The 26,497-nt window shown below is 36.6% G+C and overlaps 1 long non-coding RNA gene across 1 annotated transcript in view; it reads left to right on the top strand.

The window, feature by feature from the left end:
- LOC118164934 overlaps nt 1-22,030 on the top strand; it is a 122,513-nt gene extending 100,483 nt beyond the window's left edge. The window contains exon 3 of the long non-coding RNA XR_004749758.1: nt 20,750-22,030. This is a non-coding gene — a long non-coding RNA (uncharacterized LOC118164934). The remainder of the gene's footprint in view (nt 1-20,749) is intronic.
- The last annotated feature ends 4,467 nt before the right edge of the window (nt 22,031-26,497 follow it).

Raw genomic sequence — 26,497 nt, 5'->3', positions numbered from 1 at the left:
TTTTGAAGAGGAAAATTTTAATTCAGCTGTCAATATTGATCCACTGTGGATCCCATTCTGTCCTCAAGAACAGGATTCTTGACAGCGCATGTCTTTCACTGGCTCTATTAAATAGTTACTTTAACGCTTTCTTAAAAAATAAACTAGAATAAAAACTGCAAGTACTGGAAGTAGATTTGGTACACAGGCAAAGTTCACATCATTTATTCAGACCATTCTTGAAAGTAGCTACAGGTCTTAAATGCATCTATTTTTAGGGTGAAAACAATGTTCTTCCATTTTAAGATGCCAGAAATTACGCTTTTTTTTTTTTTTTTTAATCTTGGCCGAAAATATTCCTTTTTTTTTTTTTTTTTTTTTTTTGTAAGATTTCTAACACTTGTTCTAATACAGAAACCATTTGTTTCTCTATAATTCCCTTCAGTTAGCAATTAAGAAAATTACAGGTTATTCTTGAATCTATTTTTTCCAGGAATAAGGACTTGCATATATAGATTATAATTTATCTCATCAGTATAGAATCAGTTTCAGTTATGTAATTTAGCATGGTAAACATTGTGGATTTTTCTTCTATGACAGCTAAAGATAACAATAATAAAGACCCCAGACATCTTATTGAGATAATGGCAGAATACTTCATCTTGTGAGATGTGTGTGTTTTCCTAGGATCTCTTTTTGGCTAATAATTTTGTGATCACAGGTGTAGTGGGTTTACGTGGCAAGGTTTTGGTAGCAGGGGGCCATAGGGGTGGCTTCTGTGAGAAGGATCTAGAAGCTGCCCCATGTTTGGTAAGGGCCCCACTGCTGACCAGAACTGAGCCAATAAGTGATGTTGTTTGCGCCTCTGTGAGAGCAGATTTAAGACAGGGAAAAAAAACGCTGCGCCACACAGCAGCTGGGAGAGTGAGAGGAGTGAGATGCCTTGCAGGCGCCAAGGTCAGTGAAGAAGGAGGGGGAGAGGTGCTCCAGGCGCCAGAGCAGAAGTCCCCTGTGGCCTGTGGTGAGGACCATGGTGAAGCAGGATGTCCCCCTGCAGCCCATGGAGTGCCATGGTGGAGCAAGGTTCCACACTGCAGCCCGTGGAGGAGACCACGGTGGAGCATGTGGACCTGCACCGATGGAGACTGCGGCCTGTGGAAGACCCCTGCCGGAGCAGATTCTGGGCTGGACCTGCAGCCCGTGGAGAGGAGACCACTTAGGAGCAGGTGACCTGGCAGGAGCTGCTGCCCGTGGGGGACCCAGGTTGGAGCAGTTTGCTCCCGAGGGATGGACCCCGTGGTACGGACACATATCTGGAGCAGTTCTTGAAGAGCTGCTGCCTGTGGGAAGCCCACACTGGATCAGTTCAGCAAGGACTGCATCCCGTGGGAGGGACCCCACAGCACAGGGGACGAGAGTGACCGAGAAGGAGCAGCAGAGAAGAATTTCTATAGACTGACCATAACCCCCGCTCCCCCGTTCCCCTGCGCCGCTCTGGGGGAGGAGGTGGAAGAGGATGGATGGGGGGGGGAGGTGCTTTTTTTTTTTTTTTTTCCTTTGTTTCTCACTTCTCTAGCTCATTAGTAATAGGCAATAAATCTTACTATCTCCCTATGCTGAGTCTGTTTTGCCCATCACAATAATTACTGCACGATTTCCTTGTCCTTATCTCAACCCTTGAGCCCCTTTCATTGTATTTTCTCCCTGTTCATCTTTGAGGAGGGGGATTGAGAGAGCAGTTGTGGTGGAGCTCAGTCGCCCCACCCAAGTAAAACCATCACAACAGGGGATGCCCATTCACTATGTGGTATATGCACATGAAGTGTACAGCAGGCTCCTAGTAGCAGGTTTCCTGAAAGACCCAGAGGGATTTGGGAAGCAACTGTGTCAGTGGCCCTGACCACTGTTGTGGGCCCTTGGCTGAGCCAGGGTGGAGGTAAGTTCTACCTCTGCCTCATAGTGATGGAGATGTGGGAGTGTAAATAAGCTACTAAGTGGCAGGTAACTCATGGAAACCATTACTCTTCATCATAACATCTCTTCTGAAAATGTCTCTACCCACTTTCTTAGGCTTGATTAACTATTTTTATTGTTTGGATTTGAGGGCTTTAAGCTTAATAAAGACTACCAAGTGGATAGCTTTGAGACATATTTATATCTTCTCATCCTGAAACGAGAGCCATGAGGTGCAGTGCAGGTTCTCTGTTCATATTTCACCATCTGTCAAGGATCTAGAGAGCATTCAAACAGCTGGAGATGGGCAGGAGTATGATCAAGCTCTTATCTTCAAATGTCTTCTGTTTCTTTACCTTTTCATGGGGACTGGGACAAGAGAAGGGGGAAGGGATGGGGCAGGGTTACTACTTCCAGAGTTGCTTTATGCTAGTCTAATACATGTAAGTTTCAGCCTCCAAAGAGACTAAAGAGAGAGTTAGCAAGATTTGGTGCCTCTTGGAATTACTTAAACAATCTTTGGATTATTTAATGTTTTTTTATATAGTTCAAGAAATGCTATGGGCAAATTCTGCCATTCTGAAAGGGTATAAAGAGTATAAAAAACATTTAAGTATATGTTTTTTTTTGTTTGTTTGTTTTTTTAATATTATCACAGAGTAACAATTTAATCTTCATAGTCAAGCCATGCATGAAATCTGAACATGTCCCTGCCTGATGCCCTACTTGTATTGCAAAATAGGTGTTAGTGAAAAGCATAGAAATAGTTTGAGTTTATTATTTTTCTTTTTAAAAAGAAGTCCTAATATATAGCTTTTTATTTTATTTTATTTTTCCTGTTTCTTAAGTCATGATATTCTGAAGGTTCTAAATAATGACTGTATCTTCTCCTGTCTGTAATTTGAATAACATGGAGAGCCTGTTTGTGTTAATGGCATATGGGGCACACTGGGCACAGTGATAACAAGTACCCTTTTAAAAGCAGCTTCATTATGCTCCCTTCAGGTACTGGCAAGGACTTGAGGTGAGATAGTGGGTGAGATGGATCATTGAGCTGATCAGATATGGCAATGGCTGTGTTTCCTGTGTGCTCAAGGACGACATGATTTTAACCAAGCATAAACATTTTACAGCTGGCTGGTACAAATATTTTTTTATTTAGGAGTTAGGGAAGAAGGTATCACTCCCAAAGTTTGTGGGAAAAGTCTATAGCATGGATTATAGTATGGATGTATAAGATGATGATGGATTTATATTTAGCTGAAAGCTTGTAGCAGACATTTCATTGAGGAACAGAGTTCAGAGTCTGATGTTACTTTGTAAGAATAAACAAGTACATTGCTTCTGGTTTTCACAGGGGTTGCCATTTTACAGGGGAATGGACCTTTTTTTTTTTTTTTTTTTGGTTTGTTTTGTTTTTCCTCAGGAATATAAAAACTTTTTTATTTATTTCTAACCAAAGGATGGAGTTCTGGAAATGCTGAAGACAAATGTAATGTTTTATATGAATGTGAGGCAAAAATGCTCATGTTCTTCATTATTTTCAAAAACTGGATATATGTAACATATTTTCTGAAACAACATTTAATTAGAAGAATTACTGGAAGAAAATGTTTTGCTTTGGTATTCAGAAGAAATTATAACCAAAGGATGAATGAAATTGTGGTGTCTCATAAAGAGATAAACACCTAAAAATGCTGAATGTTAGGAGAAATGAGGTACCTAACTCCATTAGACCCTTCCATAAACCTGCATATTCATCTATAATCATCTTAAAAGCCTAAATATTTTCTGCAAGTTTGGCTTCCAGACAACAGGTGAAGAAAAAATCCCAGTTGAGTGTAGTCCCTAAGCACATATTTGAAGTGAACTCTACAGGAGAGTGATGTGCTTAATCATGTGTATTCCCACTTCCCAAACTTAAGAAGAACCTGTGACAACTGTTTCAGTAAGAGGAAGTCTTTTATTTTCATGTCTGCAAGCTCTGTGAGCCTCAGTGATCTGGCGCTAGTAAAACATGCATAATGGAACACATAGATGGTTTGAAATTTTTTTCCTTTAATACTGTTTTTGAGTGTCATTACAAAACTCATTGCTATAGTTGTGTTCTCTTTTCCCCAGCAAGATGCTCACTATAAAATGAGAAGGTAGAAACAATAATCTGTTGATGGATTAAACTATAAATACAAGTGATAGAAACACTTTAACAAAAAGCATGTTAACTACCCTTTAAATTTAATCTTGGCACTTGTAGAGTCAGAAATTCAGGGAGAATAGTATTCAGCAGCTGGAGGGGATGTAGAAACAAAATAGCTGTGACAGAGACCTTATGTGGATAGGTGTGACTGGGAGGTGAAGAGCCCAGTGGCATGGAGTCTGGTCAAGCCCCAGAGAGGACAGCGTCCATCCACCAGCTCACAAAAGGGGCTACATGCACAAACAAAAACTTATGGTGAAAAGCTGAAACAGCAGCAAAAGCAGATGTTTTAGAATCACATAGATTTGAATTTGTTATGTAACGTGCCCATGCTTTATATTTTCTAAGGGATTCTGAAAGAAAAAAAATTTTACTTCCTCAAGTTTCCAGTGATTTTCACAACCCTCTGGGCATTTGAAATGCTTGATTGAGATCATATGCTGTGCTTACAGCTGTGGTATATTTATTCAGGAGTGTGTGTGTGTATTTAAAGTCAATTTGTGTGTATGCCAGTGTGTATAAATATATGTAAATATATCTATACATATATAGATATATTTATATAAAACTGGATCACCCTATTTTTCCAAGGACAGATGCCTCATTTTTTGACACATTATGCTGAGGTACTTCTATTATGACATGGTGTTAGCCTTCATGTCACTGTTGCTTATCATCTTTTGCACTCCATCCACCTTCCAGCTAAACTGGAAGAAAGTATTGAGTTTGTGGTACCATATAAGCTAGACATTTGTGGGATGACATTTTATATGTGATGCATTATTTTCAAATTTCCTAGAAGTTGTTTCAACCACTGAATTTCACTGTTGTCACCACTTCTGCCAAACAAAATACATTAAATATGCCTGTTTGGTGATCTCACTGGTGAAGTGCTGAGAAAAGTGTTAATATTTTGTAGAGGATGTTGTTTCCCTGTCCCTTGAAACATTTCAATGTTTCGTATCATCCATTTTTAGCTGGTCTCTGTGGGTGTGGAATGAGTAGAAAGAAAAAATTCATCTGAACCAAGTAAAGGGATACATAATTAAAATCCAGTGTCCTAGACTTTTTTTTTTTTTTTTTTTTTTTTTTTTTTTTTTGGATAATGCTTCCAAAAGAGTGACAATAAAATGAAGGTTTCCATATGACCTGTTTTTGACAGGTGGCAGCATCTCACCTGCGAGCTCATTGTGTTTCCCATTTGGCATGAAGTGATAATGACAGTCTATAAATTAAACTATTTTTGTTTTGCCAGTTTATTTATTTTCCATTCCACTAACATTTGCTTAAGTGCTGATTGTTGCCAGATGAGAAGAGTTTGTGGCGGTGATACTGCTGAATTTCCTTTACCGGGAGGCTCTGACTACATTACATGGATGTACATGGACATTTACTGCCAGAGGAGGGAACTGCTGTTCCTCAAGCTGCACAGAGTTCCTGGGACCACAGACTGCTTGCTGTCTGTGATACCCTTGTACACAGATTTACAAAGGCAAAAGTCTTTTGACTCCTTCTCTGATGCAACTTGAGCTTTCTCTGGAAGCCCATTCCAGCTGTACCTTTGGCAAAATGCTGTCCAGGGAGCCATATCATGCAGTACAGTGCCTTTTTTTTTTTTTTTTTTTTTCCATCAGACAGGAGTCCTTATCACAGGCTAGTGATACTTAAATCAGTCTAACAGGGATGTTTATTTTTAAATTATTCACAGGTGTTTATGTTACAAAATTGAAGCAATTTATTAAAATTGTTAGCAAGATGAAATTATGCCTAGTTTGCATAAAGTTCTGCAAAGATTTTCATTATGTGGTGTATAATAGCTAGTTATCACTAGATAAGAATTTTTCTCTTCATATATGCTTTTAATAACAGTGTCCAACTCTGTACAAAGTAACTTACATGCAGATCTTGCCTTTTAAGATTTCTCAGTAGTAAGGATTCCAAACACGACCTTAGATGCCTTGGAAAGCCCCAGACTCAAACTATTACAACTTTCTGCAAAACTTTGCCTGCAAGACAAGCCTCACTATATTGTATCACAAAAAAAAAAAAAAAAAAAAAAAAAAAAAAGTATTTGAAGCTTTAATACCTAATTCATATGTTATTTAAATGAGTTTCCACACCTCTTCATTACATTTTAATTAAAAGCAATAAGGGTATTGATTCAAAGAGGATAATCCAATGTGTTTTTTTCTTTTTTTTTTCTTTTTTTTTCTTGTTTTTAATACAAGACTATAGATGAAGACTATCTTTGTCACAATAAAGGCATACAGATAATCTTTTTAAAGTATTGTTGCAAATAAAGCTTACTTGTTAAAATCAAAGTTGAAATTAGTTCTCATTGTGTGTTGTAGGACTTATTTTTTATTATATGATCAATTTTTTCCTATTTCTGGGTTGGTTTTATTTCTGTGGTCATAAAATATGCATTCTCTGCATTTCTTTCACCCTGGAAAATATTTCTGGACATGGGTAAGAAAACTGTTTCTTCCTCATAGGGAGGAATACAAGAGGGATACAAGAGGAGAGAAATTTTTTCAGACTGTTCTGGGAAAGAGAAAATAAAACTAAATTCTGCCTTTCCATGTGGCAAGACATGGACAGGATCTAGGCTTTGGGAAATATTCAGAATTTGCCCAATGACTGTCAGGTCCTGCAAGATGTGTGTCCCAAATCTTTACTTTCTTTGGATATAGCTGACCTAGCCGTAGACATGGAGGCAGTTCTGTTTCTTATGATTTGTGATGAAAAGTGGTCACTCAGGTTTTCTGTCACAGGAAGGGCATTTCTAAGGGGACCATTGCTGATAGGACTCATTTCCTGAAACAAGGGAACTTATAAATGGGTTTCTTATTACAAACAACCAGAATATTCAGCCAATTGTGTTTTAAATTCCAGGATTATTTTTTCTTTTGTTGATTTTAATATTAATACACTTCTATATTTCACAGGGATTATGGTTTCTTGGTTTGGAGTGTTGCAGAATCTCAAAGCCACAAATGCTGTTAGCATATGTTTAATAGTTTTGCTTTATTATTTACTAACTGAAATTGAGAACTGCTTCTAGTTAGCAAGCAGGCAATACATTCAGAGAAAAGTTTCTAAATTCTTTTCCAGGTTATCACTGTTTTTCTAAAGCAGTACAATTATATGCTAGAATTAAACAAAGAAACAACAACAGATAATAAAGTCGTAAAACTGATTTCTCTGCAAGAAATTCATATGAATATTTTAGACTACCCTATTTTTAAATCCACAGCATCATCTTCAAACCTTTTTTTCTTCTCCCACTATTTCTTCCCATCTGTCACCACTCACCACAGTGTCAGAAATGGATGCTCCCTTTGAATCCCACTCTGGGGGTTTCTCCTTTCCCTTCAGTTTCTCAGTTTCTTCAGTTTCTTCCTCTCCTGCCTATTTTGGAGGCTCTTACCATTTTTTTTTTTTTTTTTTTTTTTAGCTTGTTACTGTACACTGTGTAAAATTATGCTCTTGTGATATCCTATGTTAACAAAGCTACTTTAGCTCCCACATGATTCTCAGTTTATTTTTCCTATTTTGTTTCATTTCCTTTTTCTCCAAACCCTCTGTGCTGCACAGATGCCCCCTGCATCTTTCTCCTTCAGTCTTTCTTGTTTGCCTTGTGCCCTTTCCCTACCTCAGAAGCATGATGAAGCAAGGCTCCTAATAAGCCTTGATCAAGGCTCCTTGATCAATCTAAGGTTCATGCCTGTAGCTTATTCTTCTTGGTTTCACTTCTGTCTTCACAAAAATAATCAGTCACCTCTGCTTTCTCCTCCTGTCTTCTGTGATTTTATAATATCCTGATGATGTGTTGTTGACTGGTCACCTACAAAACTGAAGGAGAAAGTAGTCAAAAGTACAACTAGTTTTGAAAGCAGAATATGAAAAGCCATTTTTGTGATCTATTAAATGAACTTTCTACATTCAGATGAAGTTTGCAAATGCTTCTGGATTAAAAATAATTAAAAAACAGGTTCTGATGTTCTTACCATGAATAGTACAACAGCTCCAGATTGCTACAGCAAGAATTTCACTGAAATCAATAGATTTATTCCCCTTAAGTAAACAATTAAAAATATTAGAATAAAGTAAAAATCTAAATTCTATGAATTCTTGACTACATCTTAATTGGAAATCTCATATAAGGGATTACCACTGCTGTTTTTGAGAATGTTTTTCCCTTTTGGTGTTCAGAACCATAGCTACTGGCAAGAGCACAAATGGGAAATGCTAGTTCTTAACTGGCTTGAACTGCTATTCTTTCAGCTGATTCTTTTGCTTTTTTTGGCCTGTAATAAAGGGTTATTGTTTTTCTTATTTTAAGCAGTCAACCCTTCCAGGTAGGGAATTTATCTCACTTAATATTCATAAAGTTTCATTCAAGTGAAGAGTTCTGTGTTAGTAATAGGTTATTATCATTAAGAACTTCATTATGTGCAGGCAAAGTGCAATTGGGTATACCATTTTCATGAAGAGTAGCATAAGGGTATTTATCACTATTCAAAAGCTATAACTGCTATGCTTGAATTAATGGGAGGCTTGCAGTGCTGAAAGTGATGGAAAACAAACAGAGGAGATAATAAGGTTATAATGATATTTTGGGGATTTGCATTGTTTAAAGTGAAAGCATGACTTCAAATACCTATAGAGAAGACACAATTACATGCCTGTTAAAATTTAAAGAATCAAGAATTCTCTATGGTCTGCTGATTGTTAAGTCTGAATAGAGTTTCTGTCTGCCAAATATTACACTCATACCATCTGAAGTCTGTATTGTAACCCTCCAATTTAATATAATGCTTATACAAGTTAGAGCTTGCAGCATATCTCATCTAAACTGCAAGACTGGAAAAGCCTGAAATACACATATTTGTATGTTGCAATTTATGTGAAATTCAGAGTCAGTTTTTTTCAAGGTTTAATCTAGTCCTGTTATTCCCCTCAAGGTTTTCAATTTTCTTTCAGTTTTATTATACTTAGAAATGTCTCTGTGGTCAATTAAACCCTTTTCAAGTAACCTTAAGGTATTGTGTTTTTTGTTGTTGTGTTTTTTAACATATATTTCATTAAACCTTTATTTAGACTAAAACCATTTTAATATGACTATGAAATGCATATCTTTCATATCAACAGTCTGCCTGGATAAAAATTAAAACTGCAGTTTTCAGTGTCCAGGCCCAGTACAAGGGACCATGTGTAGAGTGTGTTTGTGTGTAGGCATGTATGTATGTTTGTGTGTGCATGCGCTTTTCAAAGTGCAGTCAAAGAATTGAGCTTTTTCACCCTCTGCTTGAAGGTTCTTGAAGAAACCCTGGCATGAGATAATGAAGTGAAGCATGTAATATGTAATATTGCAAGTGTTTCATCTCTGGTTAGGAAGTCTGCATGTCATACAAAAACATTAGTCTTGTTTTCTGAAAATTTGGCTGAAGCTCAGTTAAAAGATGAGCAGAACATCCTTATTTATTTATTTATTTATTTATTTATTTTTAAATTACTCCAGCTCTGTACCATTTACAGTGATTCCTTGTCACACAAAGTGAGTACATAATATGATTAAAGCAATTCTAGCCACTGAAAGTGCTTAATTTTTATTTTCATTTGATTTCCTTACCAGTGTAATAAGTTACCCACAGGAAGAAAATAATGAGTGATCAGAATTTCATTTTCCACCTGAGCATTTTATCACCTTAAAATTAATTTTTAAATTATTTTGCAAACATTTTTAACTGCTCTGTAAGTAAATCTATATCAAGTTCTGCTCTTGCTATCTGAAAAAAAAACCTTTATATTTTCAGTTACTCCTTTCCCAGTAAGATATATACTGAAGATATTTCCTTGTTTTTGTCCTAATGGTGGTATTTTATTTTATTTTATTTTATTTTATTTTATTTTATTTTATTTTATTTCATTTCATTTCATTTCATTTCATTTTATTTTATGTCCTGTCATTGGTGAGCAAAGTGTTATACTTGCTACTCTCTTTTCTTCCAGAATTCAATTTTTATTATTATAGGACATTTTTGTATATTTGTTTCATAGACAGCCATACTGAATAATAGTGAATTAATTTAAACTGAAGTAGACAGATTTGATCTGTATTCTTTCCTTCTTGTTAAATATTTATTCATTCATTCATTCATTGAGAAAGATGCTCTGTGATAACATGTATTTGACAAAAAGAATTCTCAGGGGTCACTGTTATCTCAGAATTCTTTGTTTATTTAAGGGAACCATGCAAAGCAAAACCAGAATAAATCTCTCCTTACAGACTTTATTAGGTATGCAGAGTACCTGCCTAAGATTTTATATGAAGATTTGCTGATATATTATTTTATTATATCTTTGAACCTCTCCAATAAAACTAACCTCCTGTCACTGTTTGGAACACAAAGAGTAGGCCAGATACAACTATTATTTCATGGTTCCTTCACTACCTCTTCACAGTTTTGCTAAGCCTTTTCCAGTACTGTATTAAGATAAAATGATAGTTTTATTTCTTGCTTGATTCATTCTTTCATGGAAGATTTATGTACATATTAGATTTATGTTTACATTTTAACTACCAAAGAAAGCAATACATGCAATTCTCTGTCTGTAAAAGTGCTACAGATTTGTGACACTGAAGCTGAAAGTATTTAAGGCTGGGGGTGATTTGTAATTCCAAAGGGAGTTCATTGCACAGCTTTGGAGATGTCTATGAGAAGGTTAATCTCTTGCTAAGATGATCAGTATTTTTTCAGTGAGTAGCTGCATTGTGACCAAGAAACAAAATTATGAATTACAGTTCCTCATCCTGGAGATACAGTAATCATCACTTTGTGTTTTTACTAAGATGTCAATGTTAAAGCACAGTTTGGAAAGCAGCATACAGCTTTGCTTTGATATTTTAATACTCTTAGTCTTTGAGACTGAATCCAAGGGAAGAGGAATCCACGAGGTCAGCAGACTGTGAAACCTGGTCCTTTGTCGCCCTGGCAGTCTTTCAGAAAGCTGTTACTGAACCTTGCTCTTCTGACTGCATAAAACTTCCTTCTGCTTTTCAGCCTAAATGTATCAGTAAGCAGTTCAAATCAAACAGTTTTTTCGCCAACACGGTCTTTTGCAGTTTGTTTTCTTCATTCTTTTTATTTCCCCACAGGTATTCATAGACAAGAGTTATAGGTGATCACAGCCTTTGAGAATGTAGGCTGAACAAGTTGGATTCTTCTGGTTTTCCTTCGTATAGTGATGGGCTTTCCATCCTCCTAATCATCTTGAAACCTTCCCCAGCCTGTGTTTGTCTTTCCTAGCCCTGAGTAATGAGAAATCTATATACTTTAGGCCTTAACATCAGTGCCTTGCACAGTGGGACAAATTTTCCCTGTCATTACTGGAAATAATGACCAGAATTTGACTAAGAAATCTAATAGTCAAGACAAGCCTCCTTCCTTCAAAACAAGTAGCAGGGTACACCTGTGTCCATACACTCTTCATCTCCAGCATGGGATGAATTTCTCAACACTGCCTGTGGAAGTAGGCCTTGACCTGCACTGCAGATCTTTCCTTGGGAACTGCAGGAGAGAGTGCTAGCTATTGCAAGTCAAACCGATGGCTATGTGAGGTTAAATGGTGTGGACTCCACACTGACCCAGGCTCTGCTCCTGTTCACCTTATTAGCATGGACACAGTCTCTGTGGCTACAAACGCTATGCTGTCTGCTACTGCTTCTTATCTGTTTTATGAGTCCTATCTGTCAATTCTTATCATTCTTTGTTGATAACTCCTGACTCAGATTTCCTATTAATTCCTCGGTGTATGAATTTACAATTTGTACTGAATTTAATCCCATTTTGTTACTTTTGTCTCTGAGGTCATTTTTGTATATATATATATATTTTATTTTTTTTTGCTTGGTATCTGTACTCCTCTACTAATAGTACTTTCCAACTTCGTGTCCTCAGCAAGTTTTAAGAGATGACTCTGATGATTTGTGGCAAAGTTGTTAATGCAAGTAGTAAATTAAAATGATCCTGAGATCCTTCTTGCAGGGACTTGGCTGGTAATGTCATATAGCTGCTATGAATATACATATATATTTTCTTTAGGTGCTTTAGCCATCTTGCAATTCCCATCTTAGTATTCCCTATCAGTTTTGCCATATGGCATTATACTTAATGGCTTTTTGAAGATTAAATATAACATTGAATGTAGGGCTTTACATTTTCTAGAAAATCTCTTATTTAAGGCTCTCATTTTATACCTGTAGTATAGGTAAAGAACAGCACAACTTACACTTTTTTTGTTTTTGTTTGTTTGTTTTAAGCTGTTTTATGCTTTGCTTTACACCAAACCAACTTCTTTCTTTTCCTCTCTCGCATGACTTCTAAAAAAAAAAAAAAAAAAGAGGGATAAATTACTTTAATTTTAAAATTCTGCGTATTTCGCTTGAGAAAATTATAATTATAATTTATAATTATAAATTATAATAAATTATAGATTTATCTATAAATTGACTTGGCAAGTATCATGGCGGAATATTGCTCAGTGTGACCAAGCAACATAAAGAAGTGGATTTTCACAAACAGGAAAGGGGATATTTCTGTTTTGCTAATGGGAAACTAAGGTATAAAGCAAATAAAAAACAGTTTAATTTTCCAAGACAGAAATCATTTCAAAGACCTCTTGTAAGAGTATGGTCATCTCAGCAAGAATGTTCCCAAATGTGCACATAAAATCAGTCAATGGTGCTTGGTTTTCAAGCCCTGAATTCTTAAAATTATCCAACCATAGCTCAGGAATTAGAGGGGTTACCAAACAAATTCTCATAAATATAGTTTGCAAAGTAAAATGTTAGTGCAAATTTCAAAAGAAGAAAAAAATGAAAAAAGGGGGGTTATTCACAACGTAATTGCTTGGCTGACCTTGAAAACAAATCCCCATAGAAGTTATTTAAGACTCTTTCTTTCTCACAACTCTTTGCTTCTTGCCATTTCTTATAAAGTTGCCAATGTGAAGATGATATTTAGATGACTATTGTTAGGAACTAGTATAAGACCACCACTAATTTTCCACAGATCACTAAAGAGATTTCAGACGGTAATAGTTTAAAGTAATTTCCAACTGGTTTATCCAAAAACCTTTAGTTTTTTTTAGCTCATCTACATCACATTGTCTTTATTCTTATTCTAGTTTCTAACCCCCCATATTTCTCATCCCCTTTCCTCTTTGGAGTCAGGAAATTGGGAAGACTTACTGAAATTTTTAATTCACAATCTGTGCATACAGTTTCCTGTATGCCCTTTCTCAGCTGTCATTTCATTTGCCTTCTTCATAACACCATTCCTTATCTTAAAATGAAATTAATTTACTTCATCTCTTTTTTTTTTGATTTTCTTAGATTATTTCCCCTTTTCAGTGTCTGTTTTCTCAATGAAATTTCAAGTCTCTTCACTGATGTAGTTTTTTTGTTTGTTTGTTTGTTTTTTCTCTGAGTATGTGAAAAACTTCTCCTTAGCCTTGTCACTTGTGCACTCCATTATCAACACCTGTCATTTTGTATACCAAGCTGTGGGATTTCATTTTTATTTCCCTGCTGTTTTGTTTAAATATGTACAAGTAGGGGTCACTAGAACTATCTAATTTTTACCAGTCCCTGGGTTTATGCTTATTGCTCTACACAGCCTTACAGACTGATTAAGGGTCCCAAAGCTGTATCTTGATATATTGGAAATATTCAAAACTCCTCAGTAACATTTTTTGCTTCTTTGCTTAATGAAAAATAATTAGGAGTTCCATTGTGTCATGCAGGTAGTCATTAGTGCTGAATATGACTTGGGAAATATGATAGCTGATCAGAGTAAAGCTTTAAGCTGTCTTCATCTAGTTCATTGCAATAACTGTAATGACATCCAAGACACCTTTCATGGTACAAGCAAATTTCTATTCTTCTCTTCAGCTTTTTGTGATTCAAGATAGTTGTGATTGCATGTAAGTAGCAAGTACACCATTCTGTTTCTTTCCAGTGAAGATTTTGCATAAGCCACCATATTCCAAATAAAGGACTGATGAATCCAGTCTCCTTTTGCTTTTTTTGGATCTTCCTTTGAAGGGAATGGTGACAAATTACAGTGACCCCCAGAGGTCAGTATGGGTCCAGCAAGTCCAGCAGAGGATTACAAAGATGGTTAGGGGTTTGGAGCACCTGTTGTACAAGGGTAGGCTGAGAGAACTGGGCCTGTTTCTCTTGAGAAGACTGAGGGGGGATCTTATCAATGTGTCTAAATATCTGCAGGGAGAGTATCAAGAGGATGGGCCCAGGTTCTTTTCATTGTTGGCCAGTGACAGGACGAGAGGCAATGGGCACAAACTGAAACACAGAAGTTCCATCTGAATATGAGAGGACACTTCTTACTGTGGGAGTGACATAGCACTGGAACAGGCTGCCCAGAGAGGTTGTGGAGTCTCCTCTCTGGAGATATTCAAAACCTGCCTGATGCAGTCTTGTGCAACATGCTCTAGGTGACCCTGTTTGGCAGGGGGGTTGGACTAGTTAATCTTCAGAGGTCCCTTCCTACATCTACCATTCCGTTGATTCTGTGACAAATTTTTTGAAATGTGCAGATACTGTTTAGTCCTCCATAGTATTAATGCTCTCCTGTGCTCCCAGTTTCTCTGAGATTAATGACTCTTTTGGAACATTTCTCCCATATACCCTGGCCCGCTTCTTCTGGGAACAGGGACAGGAGGATATGGAGTGTGCTTGAGGATCACTCTCAAACCTATATTTTGTCTGTAATCATTCCAAACTGGAGTAAATGAAGTGATCCTGAATGAGTTTGAAATTGCGTAAGAATTTAAGCTACAGAACATCAAATATGGCTCTTTTTTTTGCTGACATTCCACAGCCCTGCTCCTCTAATCTGGATAGCCAATAGAATTTATCTAAACAAAATCAAGCAAATCAATTTCACAGTTACAAATTTTGATGGAGATTATTTAAAAATTTAGAACAACCTCAAATTTCAAATGTTTCTATCTTTTCCCTAAATTTCAGCATTGCATTATTAATTGAGTTTATACGTGGTCTTTCTTCACTCCTACATCCTTATTTTCTGACAGGCTACAGAAATTGCATTTGTAACATCTCTATTGTCATCCTCATATATGCAAAACATTTGTCTCAGTATTGTTTTCAAACAAAAAATAGACATGTAGACATAGTTGTGTGGACTGTATTCCTTATAGGCTGTACGCAATGGTGTCTAAGAGCAATGTGCTGCTTTTCAATACAGGCTGTGAATTCTTTCACAACACATCTGTTACTCCATCCATTCTCAACCAACCATATAAAGCTTGCTTTGCTCGTCTTACTCAAGAACTTTGAAGCTGTTTCATCTTTCTGATCTAGCTGTCTAATGCTCTGCTTTTTTTTCCCCAGTATATAGCCAATTTATGTGCAATGGAAGTGATGGATTTAGCCACAGGGAATGATGTATGCAAACAGTAGATTTCTTGCAGTTTTCACTGACATCTATCACCTTTTTCTGGTACACAATGTTTATTCCAACAGGTGTTTTTCACAGAATTTAGTCAGCTCGCATAGCTGTTTTTATGGTGCTGCACATCCTAGTGCTATGTATCACCTCTTACCCAGGATTACAGTGGAAGTGAATCTTCCATAAATATCTCAGAACACAGCAAAAGGCTTGAATGTAGCAAAAAGAACATCTACTAAAATTGGATGTTTATGTCATGGGCTGTATTGCGTATCGTTTCTTGATGCATTGTATTAAATTGTAGAAGTGCCACATCAGATTAGCTATTACGTGGCATGCCTATAGCATGAGGTTTTATTCCCTTCAAAATTTACATTAAATATTTCTTTACTTTGTGGTATCCTTGCATTCCTGAATAGAAATCAGGCAGCAGTTTACTTTCATTTTGATTCCAGAGGTATGAATCATGAGTAAATAACCCTGTCACTCTATGCTTTTCAAAATGCAAGCAAGAAAAGTGAACATATACAGTGGCCGTTTTCCACATAGCTTGTTTTTGGAGAAAATATTTACCAGGGAGATATCATTTACCAAAAATCATGCCACCTTTCAAGAAAGCTAGAAGGAAAAAAATAACAACAACAACAAAAAAAAAGCATCATCACACTACTTAGGCCTCTGAGATATTATCACATTGTGTTGTTTCAACCATTCCTTTTACGCAGCTGCCTGCCTGAGAAAAAACCTTGTCAGAGAAATGTGGGCAATGAAGGAATGGCAGGAGATGTGGGGATCTCTTTGAAGTTTTAAGGGTCTGAAATTATGCTATTTCTAGATGTTACCAATTTAAAAGTACAGGATTTTTCTGAATCGGCTATTGGCTAAAAAGTTACTATCCCTTTAAGCAGTACAAAAAAAAAAAAAATAAAGTCCCGAATTGGGATGAAAGAATGTATATTTTTACATTTTTAATTTTTATATCAGAAAAATCAAAGCAGAAGTGTAGTTATGTGAGAACCAAAACGGAATGCCTCGTATGGCTCCATAAGCAATTTCTCAATATACATTGCTACTTCATAAATTCTCTTCTGGAACTGCTGGGGGACTCTTGACTGTCTGGGGAGTGAAGGATACAAAGGATATGTCTTCCTGATAAGTCGGTGGAGCTAAGCTACTTGCAAAGTGAGAAGCTGGCAGGCAGAAGGCTACGAGCCAGGGAAACCCCTGCTTCCCTGGTCAGGAGTAGTACATGTCCCAGCTGCTCCCTGTCTCCCCAGAGAGGGCTCCAGATCTTCCCTGGCTGCTTCCTGACAGTGGTTCTGGCTGAGATGTCACATCCCTCAGTAGTGTCTCTACTGCAGGAGGCACATCAATCAGAAAAGTTTTGACAAGCCCTAGTTAAAAAGTGTTTGCCATATTTTTACTACGTTAACCCCTTATATAGTGTTAAGCTTGTATTGTGTTAGGTTTCAAGCAAATGTTCAGCGAAGGAACGAACCCTTGCTGAAAGCTGTCATGCAGGAATGAGAGGATGTTACTTCCATGTACTTAGTCTGAGTCTGGAGCTCTTTTGGCTAATAGTGATTTATTTTTCAATGGTTTTACAACAATGTTTCCTGCACCTGGGGCGCAATAACCCCAAGCAGATCTACAGGCTGGGAGATGAGTGGTTGGAGAGCTGCCAGGCAGAGAAGGACCTGAGAGTGATGGTTGATAGTCGGCTGAATATGAGCCAGCAGTGTGCTCAGGTGGCCAAGAAGGCCAACAGCATCCTGGCCTGTATAAGAAACGGTGTGGCCAGCAGGGCTAGGGAGGTGATCGTCCCCCTGTACTCGGCTCTGGTGAGGCCGCACCTCGAGTACTGTGTTCAGTTTTGGGCCCCTCGCTACAAGAAGGACATGGAGGTGCTTGAGCGAGTCCAGAGAAGGGCTACGAAGCTGGTGAGGGGCCTGGAGAACAAGTCTTATGAGGAGCGGCTGAGGGAGCTGGGCTTGTTCAGCCTGGAGAAAAGGAGGCTCAGGGGTGACCTTATCGCTCTCTACAGGTACCTCAAGGGAGGCTGTAGCGAGGTGGGGGTTGGTCTATTCTCCCACGTGCCTGGTGACAGGACGAGGGGGAATGGGCTTAAGTTGCGCCAGGGGAGTTTTAGGTTGGATGTTAGGAAGAACTTCTTTACCGAAAGGGTTGTTAGACATTGGAACGGGCTGCCCAGGGAAGTGGTTGAGTCACCATCCCTGGAGGTCTTTAAAAGACGTTTAGATGTAGAGCTTAGGGATATGGTTTAGTGGGGACTGTTAGTGTTAGGTCAGAGGTTGGACTTGATGATCTTGACGTCCCTTCCAACCTAGAAAGTCTGTGATTCTGTGATTCTGTAATGTGAGACAGGTCTATGTTCTTCTGTCTCAGATTCCCCACCTATAAAATGTAAATTTACTATTCACACCTATCTTAGAGGAGTCTTATCAAGAGTAATTAGTTAATGTCTGTGAAATTCTTCAAGGTTGTATAATAAAATTGCAGTATATTACATACCGTGACATACAAAATACAAAACCTCAGTGTAAAATGCATGTTGTTAGTGCAAGGATCTGGATGGTATCACAGAAGATTCATGGTTGGTTGCTTTTTGGCATTTTGGCAAAAATGAAAAGCACAAAATGACTTTTGTTTTCAGCATCTGAGTCACAGTGGTTCTTCTCTGTAGATGACTATTTGGTATGACTGATTGCAAAATTCTTAATACAAGTTATAATGCAGTCTCGGATCTTAGCAGTCTTTGGGATTTCTTCTGTTGCCTAAGCTTAGGCACCTGACTGCCTCTCAAACAGCAATTAGACACTTAAAGCTACACAACTAAATTGACACTAGGGGTCTATAACCCTTCCCTGTCACCTTTTCAGATGATTTATGGTAAGTGCAGCCAACCATAATAAACATACAATCAGCTGAAGGAAAATGACAGGTGGGAGTTTCAGAATCAACCAATGCTTCTTCCAGTAGATTTGTACCAAAATGTTGGCCTAATTATGGTAATAGAATCAAAGGGTAATTAAGGTTGAAAATCAATGGAAATTTTGTAGTCTGTTGGTATGGATTATGCAAACATGAGCAGGCATTTCTGCAGTACTCAATATTTTAGTGCAATACCTTACAGTCAGCATTCTCAGGTCAGTAGCACAGATGTAAGCCATTTGAGTTAACAGGGAAACCTGTGGCATGAAGTCATCCTCTCTGCAGATCTGGCACTAGGGAGGGATGAGGAATGCATTTCTGCTGCTAAATTGCCAAGCTCTTGCCTGACTGCATTTAAATTCTTGCTTCTGGCAGTGTTTTCTGTTCCAATTGCTCCCTTCTGCCCCACTTGCTGGCAGCCTCCACCAGTGCCTGTTTATTATTCTCCCCTTGCTTCTGTTTTTATTCATTCTTCTTCCATTCCTTCTCACCTGAGTATGGAAAGCTTTTCACTCATTCTCTTCTAGTCTAGCTGGGAACCAGTATGAGGAACGGAGGGAACACAATTTTGTTTCGTATGCTCATAACGGCCACTTTCAGTTAGAAGCAACAAAGAGGTAACTCATCATCTGCAAACCCCTCTTCCATCAATGCATGTAAAGACACTCCACAGAGATCAGGCAGTGCTCAGGACAGTCAAGATCTCTGAGACCAGCAATGGCATATTTTCACAAATCTCAACTCTTCATATAATACATGCACTCTTAATAATATCTTGTATCACCATATCAAGCTGTGGGAAAGGTATGTATACTGATAAAGTTCAAGGTAAAGTTTTGTTTCCAACCAAAATTGCTTGCCATTCTGAAATTCTTAACAGCCTGCTTTCTGTAGATGCAGTCAGATTACTCCTGTCTGTATACAAAGCAGTGCAAAGGGCATTTCCGTGTCCTCTCATTAAGGCTCTGAGGGACATCAGTAAAGGATCTCGGACAAATTTCAAATCTTTCTCACTACTGGAGATCTATTTACACATTTGCAGAATGATTTTGTCCATTTCACTGACATTTTTTCTTGTTTATTCTTTTCTTACTTATTCCAAATCTATTTTTCTTTTAAAACCTGGCAAAACAATATTTTGTCTCTGTTACATCATTCACTACTAATATGTCTTGGAAGAAGATTCTAGGTCAGATTTTCTAGTAATATGTTCACCTATCTATGAGTTAATTGATACAACTTTTATCAAGAATGGAGTAGCTAAAGGAGTTGGTCCTTTTTCAACAGAATCTGTAAAATTTATTAGGGCCATTGCAAATCTCTGGTGTTGGAAATAATATAGAGAGAATAGAAGATGACAGATGAATAATAAAAAAAAAAAAAAGAAAAAGAAAAAACAGAGAAGAATCCTGATTGATTCTTGGACTCATTGCTGGTAGCAGGAAGAGAAAACTGAGACTCCAAATAACAGAAGACATGCTGTAGCAGAAAATTCTCCAAAGGTTAGGCAGGCATAACTAAAGAAGAGATCCCAGTAGGCTCCATGAGTGTGAACTCTCTCTCACCTATCAACAGGCTATTTGTCAGCTGATGCCTCAGTGAATTTCCAAGTTTTGTGATTTTGTGCATGTTTTAAACTGGATAACATCTGCAGCCTCTAAAATAACAAGCTTCTGAGAGCTATTTACAGTTGCATTCTCTGTCAACAGCTTGGATGCTTTGGTTGCAGAGAACATGCTGTTTGGTGAAGCTGGAAGGTCTTCCTCTGACTTGAAAACATTTATAGATAACTGTGATAAACAGTACAGTGATTTTTATTTTATTTTATTTTATTTTGTTTTATTTTATTTTATTATTTTATTTTATTTTATTTTTTATTTATTTTATAGTGGCAACTGCCAAGGAAGAACCTGATCCATCCAGCCATTTCAGTAGTCTCTCCTGTTCTGGGAATATGGCATCTGTCAATTTCCTCAATAGGGCTTAACCTACCAATGAAAAAAAGTCCTGTCACACTGCTAAGGCAAAAGTTACTAAAAGAATAAATTGGCTGTTTTCTTAAGCTGTTTTCTAAGTGGGACAGTTTGATCTTTTGTCAACAACAGAGAAACGTGTCTCCAAACATGCTTTAAAGCAAATGCCAGTAACTCTAACTGTGGTTTTCTTGCAGACTGGAATTAGAAGGGAGCCTCCTGTGCACATTTTCTTTGATTATATTGATCTAGAAAGTTCTTCAGTAAGCCTGGCTGAGTGAAACTGAGAGTCTGTCAAGACTTCTGGACGAACAGTTTTAAGCTGTCTACTTCCTGAAAGCAATACTGGAATCAGAAATCCTGCTGTGACGGTGCAGTCTACCAGGTCACTTCTGTCTGGGTTGCATGCTAATCAACTCAACATGAAATGCTGATGGTGTTAAAGTATTCTGTACCACTCATAATGGTTAACTAAAATGCAAACATCTGATTCATGTCACACGAGATTTACCACCCAGGAAACGCAAAATTATGACAGATATCAGGCCATCATGTTCATCTCAAACCCCTAGTACTTCAAACTCTTATATTATAGGAGAATGATTTCAGCTTTCCCAATGATACCCGTGTCCTCTTTGTAATGTGCAAATTTTATTTCACTAACGCCTCTCATTCCATCTACATCAAAACTTAGAGGGAATCTAATGAACAGAGACAAACTGAAATGATTGCCAGCATCAAAGAGAAAACTGTTTTATTCTGTGTGTAAAGACAATAATGAGAATTTAGTTTTGGTTTTCATTTGCTTTTCTTCTTCTTGTAGATTAAAAAAAGTCAAAGTATGTTCTCAAATTTTTAATAAAAGGCCTTCAAGTATTGAACTAATATGCTAGTTATATTTCTTTTTAGAATGAATTTTTAGTTCAGGGTTTATAATGAAAGTACTGATGAGACATTAACCATCCGAATGTGAACAGTGTGACTATAGTGTTTGCTTGAACTAAAAAGGAGATGAAACATGGTCAAATGAGGATATTTTAGCTGCCATAAACTCTAACTGGATAAGACTTGAATCCGCAAGAGTAAAGGAAAGACATTTAGTACAGCTAAGCCTATTCCAATTCTGGAAATATTAAACATCCATATGCACGTTTCATACAGGTATGAGCTCATGCTATGATAAGTTTCTCAGTAACCTAGATGAATGCTTTAGACTCCTGTTTAGGATGTTTTCTGAACTTTCTTTCTGGTCTTATTGGCACTGCATACAAGTAATAAAGGCAATTTCATTGTCACACTGTAGGACAAGTAGAAGTGAGGTTGGAATCAAGCCTTGGCATTTCAGTTGATATTTTTACAAAATGAGCAAAGAATCAAGATCAGCCTTCTTACACCAGGACTTGCTCAGTGGTGATAAAGTTAGAAATAATTGAGCTACCATTCCAGAAAACAAAACCAAGGCACTTAACAAAATTAAGTTAAACTGAATTAAACTGAAAATATTTAAATGACAATGGAAAAGTCAAAATCCTAGAATCCTGTCAGCAGGTTTAAGAAATTTAGGACTGCTATAGAACAAATATAACAGAGGCCAATTGAGTTCTTTGTCATAATGGTTTCAGTAAATTCTGTTACTTGAGTGAGGCCAAAATGAATAGAATATTCCTGAAGATATAAGTAGTATCTCTTGCCTAATAGGGAGGCAGATTCAGGAAGGCTGTGGATTCTATTTTTACACTTTTCTGGACTGAGAGTGCATACTGTCTCAGAAGGAATGGTGTAAAAGTTGGAAATTTGTAGACTGGTTGTTTATCAGCTCTTCCTACAGAAATCTCACATAACAGCCATGAAAAAATAATTTGAGAAGTGAAATTCTCCATTCATTCTTATACTCTGTGAGATGATAACTTTATGGAAGAGACACTTTTTTTTTTTTTTTTTTTTTTTTTTTTTTTTTTTTTTCTGTAGTGTATATATTTCTCCTGGATAGAAAAAAAGCATATTCAATATCTGAATATCTGAAAAGATAGTCTCCTGGCTAATGTGCATTCTTCATGCTAAGTGGAAAGGTTGACTGGGACAAGCTGGTTGCACTCCACAGTTTGCTCTCTGAGCTTATGCATCTGCTATAGGAGTTACATATTAGTTATATAAGAAGTGTTTTAAGGTTATTTTCAGAAGTGACAAAAATATTAGATTTTCTTCTCTGTTTCATGTCATATTTGAACTGATGGAAGCACATGAATATTAGTTTCAGTAAAAGATTTCAGAAAAATATTCTTGTAACAGTTCGGGAGCTGGCAGTGTCATGGAGAAAGTGAACTGAAATACATCAAATGTAGGTCGTGTTCCTTTTTCCTTACTATCAATTCTTTGAATCATCTTTGGCAACTCATTTTCTTTTCTGTTCTTTGAAATACAGGACTGCTGCAGTGGTCTGATACAATTTCTGGAAGGGAGGTTGGAGAGCAGGGAAGGAAATACACATTGTTCTGCAGTAGAATGCTTAGCATTTTCAGCATTTTATTTATAAATAATTTCAACTAATAAAAATAGGTTTGATTAAAATAATCTTGTGCAAATGAGAAGAATAAAAACTCAGTAGGAATAATGGTGAGGGTTAGCTGAGATATTTTCCTTTAGCTGAGGACATAAAATACAAGTTAACTTTCCTATTCTGGTGAAATTGAGGTGAAGATAAAATTTCTTTATCAATAGTTTTTGGTAAAATTCTCTGTTCTCTTCTACCCCCAATTCAATATCAATACAAGTTGTCTCTGAACAGCTCCGTTCAGCATTCATGTCCATGGCTGATAGATTAATTTGTCAGTTACAAGCTTCAAGTGTATTATGCAGAAGCTGGAAACTGTCTATATTTCTAGAGGAAAGTTTTCCAAAAAAAAAAAAAAAAAAAAAAAAAAAGATACCATTGCTCTGTTTCTAGCCTGCTCATTTTCAAACTCTGCTTTATGACATAGTGTAGCTGTTACTCTGTCAAATTCGGCACCCCTTTTCTGAAGAATATGTTACCTGATGTTATGCTGGTAGTAGATCCTATTATTTATCAGATTTGGGAAAGAACACTCTCTTGTTAACTTTCATATATGCAAATACATTTGTGGTTAGACCAGTTCTTTTCTTCCTTTATATTTTATGATTTCTATTTGACCCAAATAACTATAAAAGCAGATTAATTCTAATTTTTGGTTACTTCTAATTTTTGGTTGTCTCCCCAAATATGCTGAGCTGTCATTTTTTTTTGGATTTTGGTGGTTGTGTTCTTTTTTATTTTTTTAATGCTTTTTTTTTTTTTTCTTTTTAGTGTTGTTGACAATGATCGATGGCCTTCATTTTATTCAAATTAATTTTCAGTACCTTTCCCTGTCACTTATAATTGAGCTCTGCTATCAATATTCTCCATGTATATTAAGTAAAAGCAAGATTGTATTGCTTAGAGCACTTCCGTAAATGCATCTGTTTATAGTGTTCCATATTTCTTTCCAATTTAGTCTTTGAAAGGCTCTTTCAGATCAAACTTTTAGAAAACTTTACAGAGACTTTATTTATTTATTTATTTATTTATTTCATTTACTGCCTTTTCCAGTTGGTAAAATCTGTTAATTAAAAGTCTACTTTTCAGTTTTGAGCTAGTAAGGAGGGACTGCAGATCAACAATAATCTGAGTTTGTTTCTTCTTTTTGCAAATTGCTTATTGGCAAATGACTTTACAGTCTGTACTTAAGTACAAGTTATGCAAGATTTATTCCATTCTCTCTTTATATATTAAAATATCCTGAATAATGTTTTTTAATGATACAGTTACTCATCCTGTGTTTCTTAATTAGGATCCCCTTCCCTTCCCTTCCCTTCCCTTCCCTTCCCTTCCCTTCCCTTCCCTTCCCTTCCCTTTCTGTTTGGTTTAGTTAATTTCTTAAGAAAGTTTTTATATTTATAAATATATATATATAACTTTTCATAACTGAAATGCTACAGCTAACAAAGAAAGAATGAAGTTTTTAAAGCATAACTGCAATATCAGTAATTTCTGACATGGGCTCAGGCACTGCCTCATCAGTTCCTTGGGTGGCAAAAATTGCAATTTCCGTTTTATCATTCAATGTTATGATATGCTGGTCCACAGACTAGGAGAAGGTGCTAGAAGGCAGTCAGACAGTCCAGCAACTTTTCTTTCAGTGATCTCCTAGAACAGTATAATAGCTGTGTATCATGCCAGTGAGTCATCCTGCTGACTATTGGTTACCCAGCAGTAACCAGTAGTCAGCAAACATAAACCATGAGCAAAAGTAATCAGTGAATAAACATAGGATGAACAGGACTGACTGTGGACATTTTGATTAAAAGGTCAAGTGCAAAGCAGAAATGATGATGACAAATGGAAAATATTTTCTCTAAAATAAGTAAACAACTAAAATCAATTCCATGGCCTTTATTATAATGTTGAAAATACTTAAACTAATTATGATAAATGAGGCTAAACGTAATGTGCCTCACTGACTGAAGATATTTGTACAATGTTATTGTGCCAACACCCAAGACCAAGTTCGGCAGTCATTAATTCTTATAAAAATGTGGTATACCCTCTTGCTGGTGGGTTTAAGGTTTCATACATATATATATATATATATATAAATACATTTTGTATGCATGTATATATATATATTTTTCTGTGCATATGAATTTAATGTCAGTGCAGCGTAATCTATTTGAGATTAAATGTTTTATTCAAGGATGAAAGTGTTGTGTCTTCTTTAAACTGGGTACGTAGTATGGATAAGACCAATGACAACCTATAAACTGAAGTATTGACCCAACACAGAAATATGTCATAGTAACTGCTCAATTATGAAAGATTATCTGTGATCATGCAATCTGTAGGGGACCTGGTTCATTGCACTTGGACACATAAGTCCTTTGAATTAATGCCATGCTGTTACTTTGTCATTTGCAACTCCAGGGAATGTAACTTTGCACTGTAAAGAGAGGTAGATTAAATTTAAACTGGGAAAAGTAATTCTGTATTATGCTAGAGGCTTTATAGCATTTTGCCAAAGTGCTTAATATACCTAACGAAGACAGGGGAAGAAATGATAAGGAAAGAAAAGCATTTGAGAGTTGAATAATGAAAACTAGAAGGTCTTTATTGATTTGGTAGCAGGTTAAAACTTTAGATAGTTGATGGAGAGAACACTGAAATGAAATTCATTAATCAGAATTATGGAAGAGTGGTGTTTAAGCTAAAAACATGTTGACCTCTCTGCCATGTTTTTGAGTGTGCTGAGAGGAGACTCAAAATGTGGAGTTCTCAAAACCTGGGCATACTACACCACAGTGTCATTGCTGTGAATGTCAAGGTAGCACAATAGTAAAACCTTCCAGTGATATAAGAGTAATATGCAAATATTATTGTGCATAACTTCTATTTATATTTTTGAGAGTTTAAATACTTCTCTATCTAGCTACCTCTTAGAATATTAATACAGTAAAGGAACAAAAGTAAGTAATTTTGCTGGGCAAGTAGATGTGCACAGCAACATCTACTGTTGTGTAGATATTTTATAACTAGATGTGTAGATAGTTTTATAACTGCATTTCACTTTACATATACATTTATTTGAAGGATTTATTAGGTTATGTAATAAAAGCTCTCTTGCACACCTACAAAGGAGATCAGAGAGACAAGGGCAGGAGAAGGAGTCCAAATAATATCCTACTAGGATACTCTTCAGCCCATCAGTAGGGTGTAGGATGCATTGTGGCATGCAGGGGAAAAGCAGTTTGGGATTGCACAAGACTTACAGGATGTTCGGGGAGGAAGCAAAGGTGAGCAAAGACTATAAGACCTATTCTATTCTATTCTATTCTATTCTATTCTATTCTATTCTATTCTATTCTATTCTATTCTATTCTATTCTATTCTATTCTAT

This window comes from Oxyura jamaicensis, chromosome 3 (genome assembly GCF_011077185.1).
Source record: "Oxyura jamaicensis isolate SHBP4307 breed ruddy duck chromosome 3, BPBGC_Ojam_1.0, whole genome shotgun sequence".
Taxonomy (NCBI): Eukaryota; Metazoa; Chordata; class Aves; order Anseriformes; family Anatidae; genus Oxyura; species Oxyura jamaicensis.
Note: the sequence above shows the minus strand (reverse complement) of the source record. Positions and strands in the feature narration are given on the sequence as shown.